Raw genomic sequence first — 15,554 nt, forward strand, 5'->3', positions numbered from 1 at the left:
GAAAGTTCTTTCACAATGAGAGAGGTCAATAAATGTTTGCTGAATGGATGGATGGATGGATGGATGGATGGATGGATGGATGCATGAAAAGGATTATTTATTATTAGAATATTAGAGTTGGAAGACAATCTAGTACAATAACTTATAAATGGTCATCCAGACTTTTTTTGAAGACTTCCATGGAGTGGCAATCCTACCTAAAGAGATAGTTCATTCTGCCTCTTTGCAACTCACTTTTCATGGTTTTTCCCTCTGGAATTAAACATAAATTTAATGTCAAATTTAAATGACAAACCTCTAAACATTTGAAGATAATTACCATAACCTTCCTCCTCACTTCCCCACATCTTTTATTCTCCAGGAAAAGCATACCCAATTCCTTAGAGTGATTCTCACATCCCATAAACTTTAGGATCTTTATTAATCTGACTGTATTCCTCTAGATTTTACCCAGCTTATCAATGTACTTCCTAATTTGTGATGCCTCAAAATTAACATGTGAGACCTGACAAGGTCTGTGTAAAGTGAGTCTTGTCAATTTGTTCTTAGAAGCTATGCATTCTAATTTCACATTAGCTTCTTTAGGGTACCATATCATAGTTCCAAATCTTTCTAGTCATTTATCACTTATTTCATTTCTTCATTTTTTACATGAATGGCATGAGAAATTTATTGAAAAATTTGCCAAATACAGGTAAATCATATCTACTACAATCACCTCTTTGTTAGAAAATAAATAGGTGTGAATTATGAAGATTGATGAAGTTATGCAGGTTCTTTTTAATCTACATTCTTGTGTTCTTCAAGAAAAAAATTTAACCAAAAGAATTTGAATTTACACTGTACTTTCTGATCCCCTCAAACTATTCATGCCCCAAATACTAGGGAGGTAGTTTAAGTATTTTTAACTATTTTTTAGAGTAATTAAATTTGTATTTAACTATTTTTAGGGCAAATACATGTGTATTTATTGACTTTGTATATATATGCCATATTCATTTATGTAATAATAATAATTATTATTATAACTAACATTTATATAGTGTGTATGTATCAGGTACAGTGGATAAGTGTTTTATAATTATTATCTCATTTGATTTTCATAACAACCCTGAGAGATGGTCTTATTATTATCTTCATTTTATAGATGAGGAAACTGAGGCTGTTAAATGTTAATGTTAAATGTTAAATGACTTATAGGTCACATTTAGAGTTTGAATTCAGGTTTTCCTGACTTTAGGTCAAACACTGCACCAGCTAGATGCTTAAAAGTACTTTTCTCTTCCATTATGAAAGTTCTTGTGACCTGGGTTTGTTTCATTATCTGTATATAGTGCTAAGCACCTGACCAGTACTTAATAAATACTTACTGATTGATTAATTTTTTTCCAAGCATTCTCATGTTAATTTTGTTTGATTCTTTAAAAAATTTTTAATTTTATTATCTTTTAAAATTTCAATAAATATCCACCTAACTTTTTCAAAGTTCTGTGATCCAAATAGCCTCCCTCCTTTCATTCTTCCCTCCTCCCAGAGCTGGCAAGTGATTCAATCTGGGTTATACATGTATTATCACGTAAAACATATTTTCATATTATTCATTTTTGTAAGTGAAAAATATTTTTTGTAAAAAAAACCCCAAAACATATACTCAAATAAACAAGTGGTAAGTAATATGCTGTTATCTGCATTACTTTTTTTTTTTAAACCCTACCTTCTGTCTTAGAATCAATATCGTGTATGGGTTCTAAGGCAGAAATATGGTAAGGACTAGGCAATGGGGGTTAAGTGCCCAGGGTCACACAGCTAGGAAGTGTTTTAGGCCAGATTTGAACTAAGGATTGCCCATCACTAAGGCCTGACTCTCAATGCACTGAGCCACCTACCTGCCACATTTTATCTGCATTCCTACTCCAACAGTTCTTCCTCTGGAGGTGGATAGCATTCTTTTTCATAGGTCTCTCAGAATTGTCCTGGATCATTGTATTGCTATTAGTGGCAAAGTCTAACATATTTGATCATTCCACAATACTTCAGTCACTGTATACAGTATCCTGTCTACTTGTTTCACTCTGCATCAGTTCAAGTAGGTCTTTCCAGCTTTTTCTGAAATATCTTGTTCATCATTCCTTATAACATACTAGTATTCCATCACGATCATATACCACAATTTGTTCAGTCATACCCCAATCGAGGGACATTTCTTTAGTTTCCAATTTTTTGCCACCACAAAAAGAGAAGCTATTGATACCTGTATACCTGGTGTCTGGCTAGGACAGGGGGAAGTGGAGTAGGAGGTTATAAAATTATTAAACAGGAAGTTCATGCTCTCTCTGCTTCTGGTGGTCTGCCTACAAACTTCCCTGCTGTGTCTGTTGGAGGGGTCACATAGGAAAGTTAGATCAGTACCCCATTTCTATCTCTCTCTCATCTTCTACCTCTGTAAAAAATCCTAATAATCCTTTATTAAAATCTAAGGATCAACTCCTATTTTAATCTGACACTCTTGTTTAGTTATAAATTCTTAAATTATCCATAGATCTATGTTGCCCTAATTTGCTTATAATATCAGTCTTTATATTTAAATCAGATACCCATTTTGACCTCATCTTGGTATAGGGTTTGAGATACCGATCTAAACCAAATTTTTGCTATACTATTTTCTATTTTTCCAAGGAATTTTTGTCAAATAGTGAGCTCTTAATCCCCAAATCTGGGATATTTGGGTTTATCAAACACTAGATTGCTTAGGTCATTTATGCCTGATCTATTTCATAGATCCACCCTTCTATTTATTAGTCAGTACCAAATTGCTTTTTGCTACAGTTTAAGATCTGGTACAGCTAGAACACCATCCTTCACATTTTATTTTTCATTAATTGACTTGATATTCTTGACCTTTTGTTCTTCCGATGAATTTTGTTATTACTTTTTCTAGTTCTATACAATAGTTTTTTGGTAGTTAGATTCATGGCACTGAATAAATAGTAAATTAATTTAGGTAAGATTGTCACTTTTATTATATTAGCTTGGTGTGCCCATGAGCAATTAATGTCTTTCCAATTGTTTAAATCTAACTTTGTGTGGAAAGCATTATGCAATTTTGTTCATATAAATCCTGCATTTGTCTTTGCAAATAGATTCCAAATATTTTATAACATCTCAAGTGATTTTAAATGGAGTTTCTCTTTCTAACTCTTGTTGTTGAACTTTGTTGGTAATATATAGTAATGCTGATAATTTATGGGGGTTTATTTTGTATCTGCAAATTTGCTGATGTTATTGTTTTAACTAGTTTTTTAGTTGATCTTCTAAGATTCTCTACACCATCATGTCATCTGTGAAGAGTGATAGTTTAATTGCCTTACTGTCTACTTTAATTCCTTCAATTTCTTTTTCTTCTGTAATTGCTAAAGCTAGAATTTCTAGTATAATATTTAATAATAGTGGTGATAACAGGCATATTTGCTTTACTCTTGTTCTTATTGGGAAGGCTCCTAACTTAGCCCCATCACAGATGATATTTGCTAATGATTTTAAATAAATACTGCTTATCATTTTAAGGAGAGAACTTTTTATTTCTATGCTTTCTAGTGTTTTTAATAGGAATGGGTGTTGTATTTTGTCAAAGGCTTTTTCTGCATCTATTGGGATAATCATGTGATTGCTGTTAGTTTGATTATTGATAAGTACAATTTTGCTGATAGTTTTCCTAATCTTTGTTTAATCCGTGGGATAAATCCCACCTGGTCATAGTGAATAATCCTTATGATGTATTGTTGTAGTCTCTTTATTAGCATTTTATTTAAGATTTTCACATCAATATTCATTATGGAAATTGGTCTGTAATTGTCCTTCTCTGTTTTTTGTCTTCCTGCTTTATTTAGGTAATAGTACCAAATTTGTGTCATAAAAAAGAATTTAAGACTCCTTTGCTTATTTTGCCAAATAGATTATATAGTATTGTGATTATTTGTTCTTTAAATGTTTGATAGAATTCACTTAAGAATCCATCTGGTCCTGGTTTTTTTTTTCTTTTCTTCAGTTGTTTACTGATATCTTGTTCAATTCCTTTTTCTGAGATGAGATTATTTAAGTATTCTATTTCTGCTTTTGTTAATCCAGGTAATTTATATTTTTTTATAATATCTATCCACTTCACCCAGATTATCAGATTTATTGTCATATAATTGGGCAAATTAGCTCGTAATGATTGCTTTAATTGTCTTTTCATTGGAGGTAAAATCACTCTTCATTATTGATACTGGTAATTTGATCCTTTTCTTTCTTTTTAAAATTCAAATTAATCAATGCTCTTTCTATTTTATTTGTGTTTTTTTCATAGAACCAATTCCTAGTCTTATTTATTAAAATCATTGATCTTCTTTTTCTCTATTTTATGCATACAAGGATGGTGAGTACTGCTTTGGTTGTATCCCATACATTTTGATATGTTGTCTGATCACTGACATTTTCTTCAATGAAATCAGTGATTTTTTCTATGATTTGTTCTTTTACCCACCTGTTTTGAAAAATTAGATTACTTAATTTCCAATTAACTTTTAATTTTCTTTCCCTGATCTTCTTAATTTACCCCCATTTTACTTCTCTCTTCCTATATCTCTTAGTGAAATCCTCTTTTTCACTCCTAGTTTTGTTTTGTTTTTTTGCATATCATCCTAAACAGCTTCCTACCTTACCCTGTCTATGTATACATCTTCTAACTGTGATAATGCTAAAAATTTCTTTTAAGAGCTAAAATATCATCTTTCCATCTAGGAATATAAATAATCTGACCTTATTGATGCCCATAATTTTTTTCTCTTTCTCATTTCTCTTTTTATATTTCTCTTGAGTTTTGTATTTAGACATCAAAATTTCTATTTATTTTTCTTAAGGAATGTTTGGAAATCTTCTATTTTATTAAATGACCACATTTTTACCTGAAAGATTATAGTCAGTTTTGATGGATAGGTGATTCTTGGTTTTAACCTAGTTCCTTTGCTTTCTAGAATATCATTTTCCAAGCCTTCTAGTCATGCAGTGTGGAAACTGCCATATCCTGTGTAATCCTGAATGGGGCCCAATGATATTTGAATTGTTTCCTTCTAGCTGCTTGCAGAATTTTTTCTTCTTGGCTACGGAGCTTTTTTACTTGACTATAACATTCCTGGGGGTTGTCATTTTGGGATTTATTTCAAGAGGTGATCTGTGAATTATTTAAATGGCTATTTTATCCCCTTATTGAAGAATAAGAAGGCAGTTTTTTTGGGATAATTTCTTGCAATATGATGTCTAGGTTTTATTTATTTTGAACATGACTTTTAGATAGACCAATGATTCTTAAATTGTCTCTCTTAGATCTTTTTTTCCAGGTCAGTTGTTTTTTCAATAAAATATTTCGCATTTTCTTCTATTTTTTAGTTTTGTTTTATTGTTTCTTGATGTCTCTATTTGCCGAATACTAATTTTTAAAGAATGATTTCCTTGCATGATATTTTGATCCTCCTTTTCCATTTGGCTCATTCTACGTTTCATGGAACTCTTTTCTTCATTGGATTTTTGTGTCTCTTTTTAAGTTATTTTCTTTTTTTGCATTATTTTCATTTATTTTTCTCATTTTTCTTCCACCTGTCTAAATAAGACACATAGATTTTTAAAATTCCTTTTTGAGTTCTTTCAGCACCTGCAATCAATTCCCATTTATCTTTGAACTTCTCCTTGTGTTTCTTGGATCTCACGATCCCTATTGACTCTGTGCTTTGCTCTTTCTTTCTATAGAACTTTTCCATTATTAGGGGGTTTCTTTTGTTATTTGCACATTTTTCCAGTCTTTTTTTTTTGCCTGTGAACCAGGCGTTCGGAAAGCTGCTAATTCAGTCTCCTCTTTTGATAGCTTATAGAACTCAGCACTCTGAGCTATTTTGCCCTGAGGCTAAGGACTTCAAGATAGTTCTGGTTTGAAAGGGCCAAGTGCTATGGACTTCCAGCCCTCACTGTGGACTGGTACCAGGATCTGGGTCTTCAAGGTGTGGATCTGAGGTGTAAGGTACTCTGTTGTTGGTGTAGGCAGAAGCCCAGGATCCTGAAGTGGGCTTATGCCCAGGCTTGGAACTTGGTGGGAGGTGGTTGGCCAGCCTTCCTCTGTGTGTAGTTTTGCTTCTGGTTTTCTCTTATCCCATGAAAATCAACTTTCTCTGCCTCCCTTTCAAGTTGTGTTCAATAGGAGAACCCCTCACTCCATCTTGTTATTGGTTTTTTACTCCTGTTGTTTTGAAGTCCTTTTTTAAAGATTGATTTTGAAGGACTCTCTGAGAGGTTTCAGCTTTTACTGTTACTAAGCCAGCATTTTGGCTTCCCCTTAATACCTTATTTGATTCTTAAAAATATAAAAAAACCTTGCTCTATAGGGGAGAAATAGAGGAGAAAAAATAGAGGTGACAAATGATTTAAATGAAAGAACTGAAATCAGTGTTCTTAATTAAGTGTTACTTCTATTTAATTTCTAATCCAAAAATAGTTCTTTTAAACAAGGAATAGTGATAATTTACCTATTAAGATCCAGGATAGATAATCTCTTTTATAAATAAGTTAAGCTATTTGAAACAAGAAAGATATCCCATAGAACCCAATGAAAAACTCTTCCTTAAAACAAAACTTCATTTGTTTAGAGGTGTGCAGTAAATTCAGATAAAAAATAGTGATTACATTTCCTTTATTTTGCTTAAAACATTAATATAAAATTAAGTAATAACTTAAGTGCAACCAACTTAGCCTTTTAAAATGTTCAAGTTATTATGGACTCCTAAGATTTTAAAAACTATTTGGCATGAAGTAGCAAAACTTAATTTTTAAGGTTAGAATTGTTTAAAAATTCCAAAATCTTATAAATTTCCATACTATAAAAATTGAGTTCTTCTGCTGATATTTTTAATTCACATTTATGTCTTTTACTTTAACTAATTAAAATGAAAATTGGCTCATTCTTGAGGAGGGCAGCAAACATGTAGCTTATCATGTTAACCTTAAGAAAATATTAAGGGATCTAAAAGACAGAGTATGAAATGAGAGACATGGTATAAAAATGACAAATCAGTCAGCATAAACTTGAATCCTGGTTTTGGTCTCCTTTTCATGAAGTAAAATGTTCTCTACAGCATTCAATCTGCACACTACAGATCTAATTTTGGTTGCTGGAAATATAAAAAAAGACTTTAGACCTAGATATAAAAGAAACTTATTTTATCCTTTTCTGACACACTGACCTATATGCTCATTTAAAAAGGAACACCACATCTTTATGTTATTAAATCTTTGTTTTGATCTATTAGTATTCACCAAAGTGCCATTTTATAAAACCGCACACTGAATAGGCAAGGCTGGAGGTGACCATCTGCAGCTTTTGAGTCTGCATTTGAATTGATGAAAAGAGCTTTGTGTTTTCATTGCCAAGTTTGATTCTTCCAGTCATTAGGCATTCCCCTCAGATTGCATCAATGAAGTGGATGCTCTTACACCAATGTGTTAAATTTTCTTCTACTCATGGTTTCCTTTGCCAGCTATACTCAAGAATCACTATTGGACCTAAGTCACATTTTTCTCAGAGCTATGTAAAAAGAGGGGGCAGGGAGGTATCAGAACATCTAAGTAAAGGCCATATGTGTTTCTGGTCATTCTTCTGGCTGAGGGGTCACCTCACATTGTGGTGTGATTATACAGAGATTCATTCTTCTTGAACTGTGCTGCTCTGACCATTCTGAGGAAGATTAGACCCTCTAGTCAGTAGTAGAGAATGTCCTGGGATACTGATGTGAAATGCACACAACTCGACCAGGGGAGCAGATTAGTTTGGTTTTGGGGAAGAATTTAAAATATTGGATATGCTTATGTTCTCCCTTTATCAATCTGTAATGCATTGCATATCAAATGATAGGATGAAAAGAAGTCTATTTTTTCCTGATCATAACATATTATTATGTATATTAAGTCAGTTCACAAACCTGATAACACTTCAAGCACCATGAGTTTTCATTAGTGAAAAGTCAAAAGGTATTTTTTTAAGTCTCATTAAAAATCAGCAAGTTTCAATAATGCTATTAAGTAGGCCATTCTTTTAAATGTTTTTTTTTTGCGTTGTAGAAACAACTCAGTAAAGCCTATTTGCTATAATGACTATTTATGTTTTCATTAAGAAGTGGAATACAATCCCCCAATGAGGTAAAAAAAAAGGAAAAGTTTCATACATAGCAAAATATTTAAAGCTGTAGTTTTGTTAGAACAAAGAACTAGAAACAAAATATTGGCTATCAACTGGAGATAACAAAACAAATTGTGGCGTATGAGTACAATGGAATATTACTGTGTAACAAGAAAAAATCAATATGGAGAATTCAGCAAGTATGCAAAAACACATGAACCCATGCAAAGGGAAATCAGTAGGGTTAGGAAAACCACATATATATATATGTGTGTGTGTGTGTGTGTGTGTGTGTGTGTGTGTGTGTGTGTGTGTGTCTATACACACACAATGATTATCACAATGGGAATAGACAATATTGAACATAGTGTAATTGTAATAATAAAGTTTAGCTTTGAAGATCAGATGAGAGAATATATCTTCCTTCCTATTTTTCCAGAAGTGCTAATCACTTTATACACTCTTATATTCAGTTTCTTTACTAGCTAGTTTTTATGAACTGATTCGTTGCACCCCCACTCCTTTATTCTTTGTTTTTGAAGATGGGATTGGGGAGGGACATATTTAGAAATGAAGGTAATGTAAAAATAAAAGATGGCAATAAAAATTATTTGGAATGAATTGTACAGAAGTACTTCTGTTGAACCTATTATAAACTACACATATAGTCTTCATCTGGCTAAAAGGAGGAACAAAGCAAGAAATAAGTAAATACCTTTTGAATCCTGTTAAAGATGCTAATCTCTAAAGGGCATAGTATTTATGACTTCATTAAAATAACAAAAAAAATTATTGAGTTCCCAACATAGTCATGGAGTTTGTTAGGTTGAAAATTTGCATATTATACATTCAATTATATTTACTTCTAAGTTTAGGTTTTATTCATTTAGCTTTGGCATGCAAATTTTGCACTTTTTAAAGGAGATTTGACTGCAAAAAATGTCCCATTAGTTTTAATTTGAAGGTAGAAGCTTGCTATATCACAAATTTAACTAGCACATAGAAATTCTTGAGGAAAACTGTCTGGATTCCCAGTCTGGATAACTATCATTTTACCACTGATGTAATAACACATGTACATATTAGGTAGAACCTATAAGAGTGAAAATAAGGAAAAGAGAAAAAGAAGAAAGTACTAGGTGAGAAATCAAGTGTGGGAGGGAGAAGCAAATCCAAGAATCTTGAGTCATAGACAACCCATATAATAGTTCATGGTTTGTTTGTTTGTTTGTTTTTGTATTACTTTCCTAGGTCCTCAAAGCCATTTTATAAATATTGTTTCATTAATCCTTGTAATCCATTTAGTTCAAGGATGGGCAAAATTTAAACACTTGGAATCAGAAACACTAAAATAGCTGAAAGAAAGCTAGTCAGAGCTAAGCATTATTGGTTCAGGACTCTACTAGCCCATGTGGCTTTTATAAGGGATTTGAGTCTTATGTAGGGATACAAAAAAGAAAGCGGCTATAAATATCTATAGGCTACAAAGATTCCTGTTCATTAATGACCTACCAGGTTATGATTTAAATAAAATCTACCCCTTTCTTTGTCATTTTATCAGAATATCTGTTTCATAAGACAAGGGTTGATAAGCAACAGGAATTATATCAGAACATTCTATCATAAGAACACCCTACATCTAACAGAATCATGTATGTGATGGGTGCTCAATAAACATATGATGAAAAGAAAAAAGAAGGATAGATGAAGGAAAGAAAGAAAAATAAGTGGAGGAAGAGGGGGGAAAGAGAGGAGAGGAATAATATATATATATATAGGTATAAAAATATGCCAAGATCACCCAGTACTGACTTCTTTTCTCTTTTCTCCCTATCTGCCCATGTACCTATCTGGCATCCTATTCTTTAAATAATATTTTTATAATCCTTACTTTTCCTTTCCAGTTTTTTCTGTCCCAGTGTTTTGAGTCTCTGATGTTCAAAAGTCTTTCCAAATTTCCCTAAGATGGCAAGAGTCTGAGGTTGGATATACACTGCAACCTCAGATCCAAATAGAATCCAAACAAAATTTGTCTTCTACTCCATAAAGGTGATACCGAATTCTGCCTTTTTCTTTTCTTATTTTCCCATTCCCTCTCTTATTTCCCTCATTAACTAAAGTGTTTTTGAACTATAAGATTGTGGAGGAATGTGAAGTTATATAACTCTAGAATCCAGTTTAGCTGAAAGGCAGCTTTTTAATAAACAAACATGTTGGCAAGAAGGGTTAAAATCCAAGGAACTCTGTTTCACCTCTCCTTCTCTCCTTCCATTCATTTTGAAGATCATGTCACAATATTATCAGAGACTGAAAAGGAAAGCACAGGTTTTCCTCCCTCCTTTGAGCTGATCTGACTTCATCATTCTGTGCTCTATTGGCCCTACTCAAATCCTGGGTGAGATTCCCACCCCCCCCCCCAAATACCTTAATCCTCCACTAAAAGTAAGGAACTAGCAAAGAACTGAAACTGTTTCTTCCATATGTAAAAGCAGAACATTTCCAGTAGGTCACTGTGTCAGCTCAAATACTTTGCTTTAAAAAAAAAAGCAAATGAACACAGTAATTATTTGTCTTCAAAGCCTGGCAGGTATCTCTGTGTACAGTGTAGACTGCTGCTAAAGAAATCTACCTTATGTACCTAGTAGAGGAGAGTGGTGATCCACTGTGCAAATATGCACAGGTATTGATAATTTTTTTAAAAATACATACTTGCTAGAAAGAGTTGAAAAAGACTTGGATTTCGCAAACTCAATATGTATCTAAGTATTTTTTTAAGGCACATACTTTGATTCACAGACTCAATATACTAGATTTGTTTGATCTATTATTGAAATCTTTATTTATATACCTTTGTAAAAAAAGCATATCATGTGTCTAAGAAAGCAAATCTAATATGTTAATATGCTACTTTGTAATGTCTGCTTGGAAGGTATTCAAGTCCATCTAAACACTCAAAGATCTGTTCTACCAATATTATGGATGCATAAATGTATGATTAAAAATTATACAAAATGAAATTAGATTTTGAGCCTAATTTTTTGGGAAAAATTTGCACATACATCTTTGTAACTCACAAGGTTCACTATTCCTAAGGTAACTATGCTTCACTCTATACCTTGGCCATCCTCTCATTATCTTTCCTGATCATCTCATCCCTCCCTCTATTCACCTACAACTCTATTCCTTAGTCCTAAAATTTTTCAAATCAAAACACTGCTCCCTGGACACAATGCCCTCATATGTATTGTTTCTCTTATCAAAGTAAAGACTCCTTTAAGGCAGGGATTATTTTGTATTTGCATCTCCAATGGTTTATACAGAATAAGTGCTTAATTAATCTTTTTTTTATTCACCTTACTGCAATGAAAAGACAATTTGACTATTAGTCAACATAAATTCCCTATTTCACAGTGCTTCTAAGTATCATAAACATAAAAGACATATTGAAGGAGTTTCAAGAAATATTTTCATTCAGCCTTCCTCTGTTTCTTTCCCCCAAAATATAATAAAGCACAGCAAATTTCTAAAAATTTTCTAAACTTTGGTTGAACAATCTTGTATTCAAAAATTGGTAAAATTTTATTCTTTAGTCACTGAATCAATCCACTTATAAAATGAGCATTTTTTGAATATTTATTATATGACAAAAATTAGATGAGAGATATGGAAAACAATAGAATTGCAATGGGAGGATCTTAGTTCAGGTTCCGTCCTGGTCAATTACCACCTGTGTGACTTTAGACAAATCTCTGGGCTTCAGTTTCTTCACATATAAAACAAAGGGCTTGGATTAGACAGCTTGTAAGGTCCCTTCCAATCTCTAGGCCTAAAATTCTGTTGCATGAAGTTGTAGAAATAGGAGTGGAATTGAAATATGGAAAGAAACACTAATTTTGGTGTAAGATATTGACATGACAAAAACAATTTCACTGAATTTGAAACATTTAACAATTTGGGAATAAATTTCAGATGGATAAGTGCTAACATCAGGCCCATGTTCCAGGAACAAAATTAAACAGTTGGGTAAAGTCTTTGATGATAATAGCATGCTCTTTTTATCAAGAAAGTGTGGAAATGCTCTGTTCGCCTTCCCAGAACCCAGAGTCATCCACCCCTATCTTATAATTCAACCTGCAAACAGATTAAGCAGTGGACTTTGTGGAAAGTGTGTTTGCTCTGAGCTGAGAACCCTTGTGTGACACTATGGTGACTCTCCTGACACTTCTAAGGGAAATATATATGCAGTTCTTACTCATCAGTTGGGAAACCAAGCTAAGAATTCACAATTTCTTTATAACCTCAAGTGTTTCATACAAATTATTATTCAGCTATGAGACAAGAAATGGTCTGTTAGCTTTCCTTTCAGTAATTTATTTTTAAAGATGTAGAATAAGCTATATTTTATAAAGGAATCAACCATTTTGAAACTCATCAATTAAAAGAAATTGTACTGGTTTTTAAATTTCTTTGTATTCATGAAGGGATTTATTTGAATTTTAAAGATATTTTAAAACTAAATTAGATTGAGTGACTTTTCCCTAAAACAGAACAAAAAAATATTACCAAGAGTCAAGGAATCCTTTTTAGAAATTACAGATGTGAAAAACTTTATAAACTCTGTTTGGACTGCTCCACTTGGAAAGTATCTATAATTTTAAAAGAATTAGGAAAAAAGAAAATACTTTGATTTGTATAATTTGATTCTTATCAATGATAATATTTCATACTAAAGTGTTATATCACAATAGTTGCTTTACTCCAAGAAAAATTTAGTGAAGTGGCCCAAGTTCTAATCTAACTAGAATCTATGAGGAAGATTATAAACCTTTGAGATTGTTTAATTTAGAAGAGAAGAATTAAAAAATGTCTCCAAACATGAATCAATATTGCATGAAGGATGGAGATAGTCAATTCCAAATGAATTGAGATCAGACAAAGACAAAAGGGAATTAAGATGCAGCAAGAGGAATTTTAATTAAGAAGTCTTTAGTAACTATGAGATTTATATTTATTAAAGAGTTATCAAAGGAATTTGGTAAATTTTGTCCTGGGATTTTTTTGTTTGTTTTTTGAAATTATATTGGTCTCTATCAATGTTGGTTTAGGCACCACTCTAACAATGAAGAGAGAGAGAGAGAGAGAGAGAGAGAGAGAGAGAGAGATGGACTACATATGACCCTTTATGTCCCTTTGCAATGTTACAATTCTATTTGTTACTACTTATTATTATACAATCATGCTAACCTAGCTATACAGGGTGCCCTATGTAATTTCAATACTTCCAACAGGAGAAAAGAAAAAAAAATAGATTGACATATTAAAAAAATATTTGGAAAACAATTGCTTCATGCCCAAAGGAAATACATATTAGAGGCAAATAAATGGTCATAAGTCCTGGTTGATTAGCAAATATAATTGGGAGACCTTGATTTATATCCCTATATGCTCCCCTAAAATAGTTCAATCCTTTTTTATTATTTATCATAAGTAAAATAAGGATTAGGCATGGCTCTAGGTAAAGTTTTGAACATTAGTATCTCTTTCAGACCCTTTATGCTTCTTTCTCTTACTTTTCAAAATTCATTCTTTCTCCTTTAACTAACATCTAAAATATCTAGCATTCTCATAATAATCCTTGTGGGAGCGGTAAAAAAGGCATCCTTTCTATAAGAGAGGAGAATAATAAGGAGAAAAACTAAGTCATACTAACATGTTAGTGACTTAATGTGCTACTATAGCAAGGATATGTGGTTTTCAATATAGGATTGTTTGCACTAATCCAAGATAACTTCAGTCTGTATGCTAGCTTAAGGCAGTATTTTTGAATAGCAGACTCTTTTTGGTGCCCTTCCTATTTATTATATTACCTGAGTAAATGATCATTCTATCTGCCCATGAGACAGATACTGATGTGGATAATAACAACTGAACAGCATTTCTTCTTTTAGGTAGATGGCAATTAAAAAAGAAGAACTTATATGTACATACACAAATATGCATATATAAAAATGTTGAGTTTTCTGGGGTGAAATCTTTATGTAAATTCAAATTTTTATGGTTATTAAAGAAATCCATCTATAATACAGAAGATTCCACATTTTTAACATGTAATTAGATTAGAGCTGATAAGGGAAGTTGACAGTTATTTTAAAAGAGAAGAGCTGGTGAATGCTGAAGGGGCAGAGGTCAAAAGGGAGCTGAATGAAAGAGCCTGAACAATAGTGGAATGGAAAGGAATAGATGGGGAAGAGGGCAGATCTAGTTAAAGTCACTTAACCCTTTTATTTTCTCAGTTTCCTCATCTGTAAAATTAACTGACAAAGGAAATGGCAAACCACTCTGATATCTTTGCCAAGAAAACCCCAAATGCCAAATGTGGGTATGAAGAATCAAACACAACTGGAAAATTACTAAGTACCAACAACACATATTAACAATACATCCAAAGCTTTCTTTGCTCAGTATATGATATTTACAAGTGAAGATGAATTGACTGTTGTTAAGAAAAACATTTAGTTATTGAAGTTAGATTAGACAGTAGATAGGAAAAATATTTAAAAACCTAATACTTCAAGACAATTATGATGCACAAAATATGATTTGATATGATTTGGGAATCATGTACAATTCTTTAAGACAATAAGACATCCTGAAGATTAAATGAACTAGTTCTCTGTGGATATTTCATAGCTCACATCAAAAACTAAATATGGTATAAACTGTATCATAATGAACATTTTTAGTCTTAGAAAGTAAACTGTTGCTATATTTACATTGCCCTCTCAACACACTTACTTATTTGTAAACTATTTTACTTCTGACCAACTCATTGATATTCTTTGAAGTCTGGGACAGAGCTTTTGCAATCACTTGGCTCTGTGTTGGTGAACTTGACCTTTAAATTTAGAAAAAAACTTCAAACACTTACACATAAATCAGACAGTTCTAGGCGACCTAGTAGAAGAGATTATGGAAGCACATAGTGCCTAAGCCTGCTTGCCTGGATCTAGGGATGTAATAAAAATATGAATTACCTGGCAACATGATAGGCTTAGATAGAAATGAATGACTCAGTCTCATGTATATCTTAAACTCTAATAAATAAGAAAGCAAAAACTTTACATTAATTAGCATTACTCATTAGTATTGTAAAACTGAAGAAATCATCCAGAAAGTCAAGTATGCCTTAGGAATTAAAGTGATTTGTCTTTTTAAAATTTGTTAATGTGATTAAATTGGAAGTATATAAAATTGGTTCCTTAAGCTTATTTATCTTTCAGCTCCTAGAGAAAAACACCTCCTGGGTTATTAAAAGATATATCATTTAGAAAATGCCATCCTTTTGTTACATTGTTAA

General features: G+C 32.3%; 1 protein-coding gene across 5 annotated transcripts in view; it reads right to left on the reverse strand.

Moving 5' to 3' along the window:
- MIPOL1 (mirror-image polydactyly 1) overlaps window positions 1–15,554 on the reverse strand; it is a 487,859-nt gene that overhangs the window by 50,093 nt on the left and 422,212 nt on the right. The gene's annotated exons all lie outside the window — the stretch shown is intronic.

Source organism: Monodelphis domestica, chromosome 1 (genome assembly GCF_027887165.1).
Source record: "Monodelphis domestica isolate mMonDom1 chromosome 1, mMonDom1.pri, whole genome shotgun sequence".
NCBI classification, from domain to species: Eukaryota; Metazoa; Chordata; class Mammalia; order Didelphimorphia; family Didelphidae; genus Monodelphis; species Monodelphis domestica.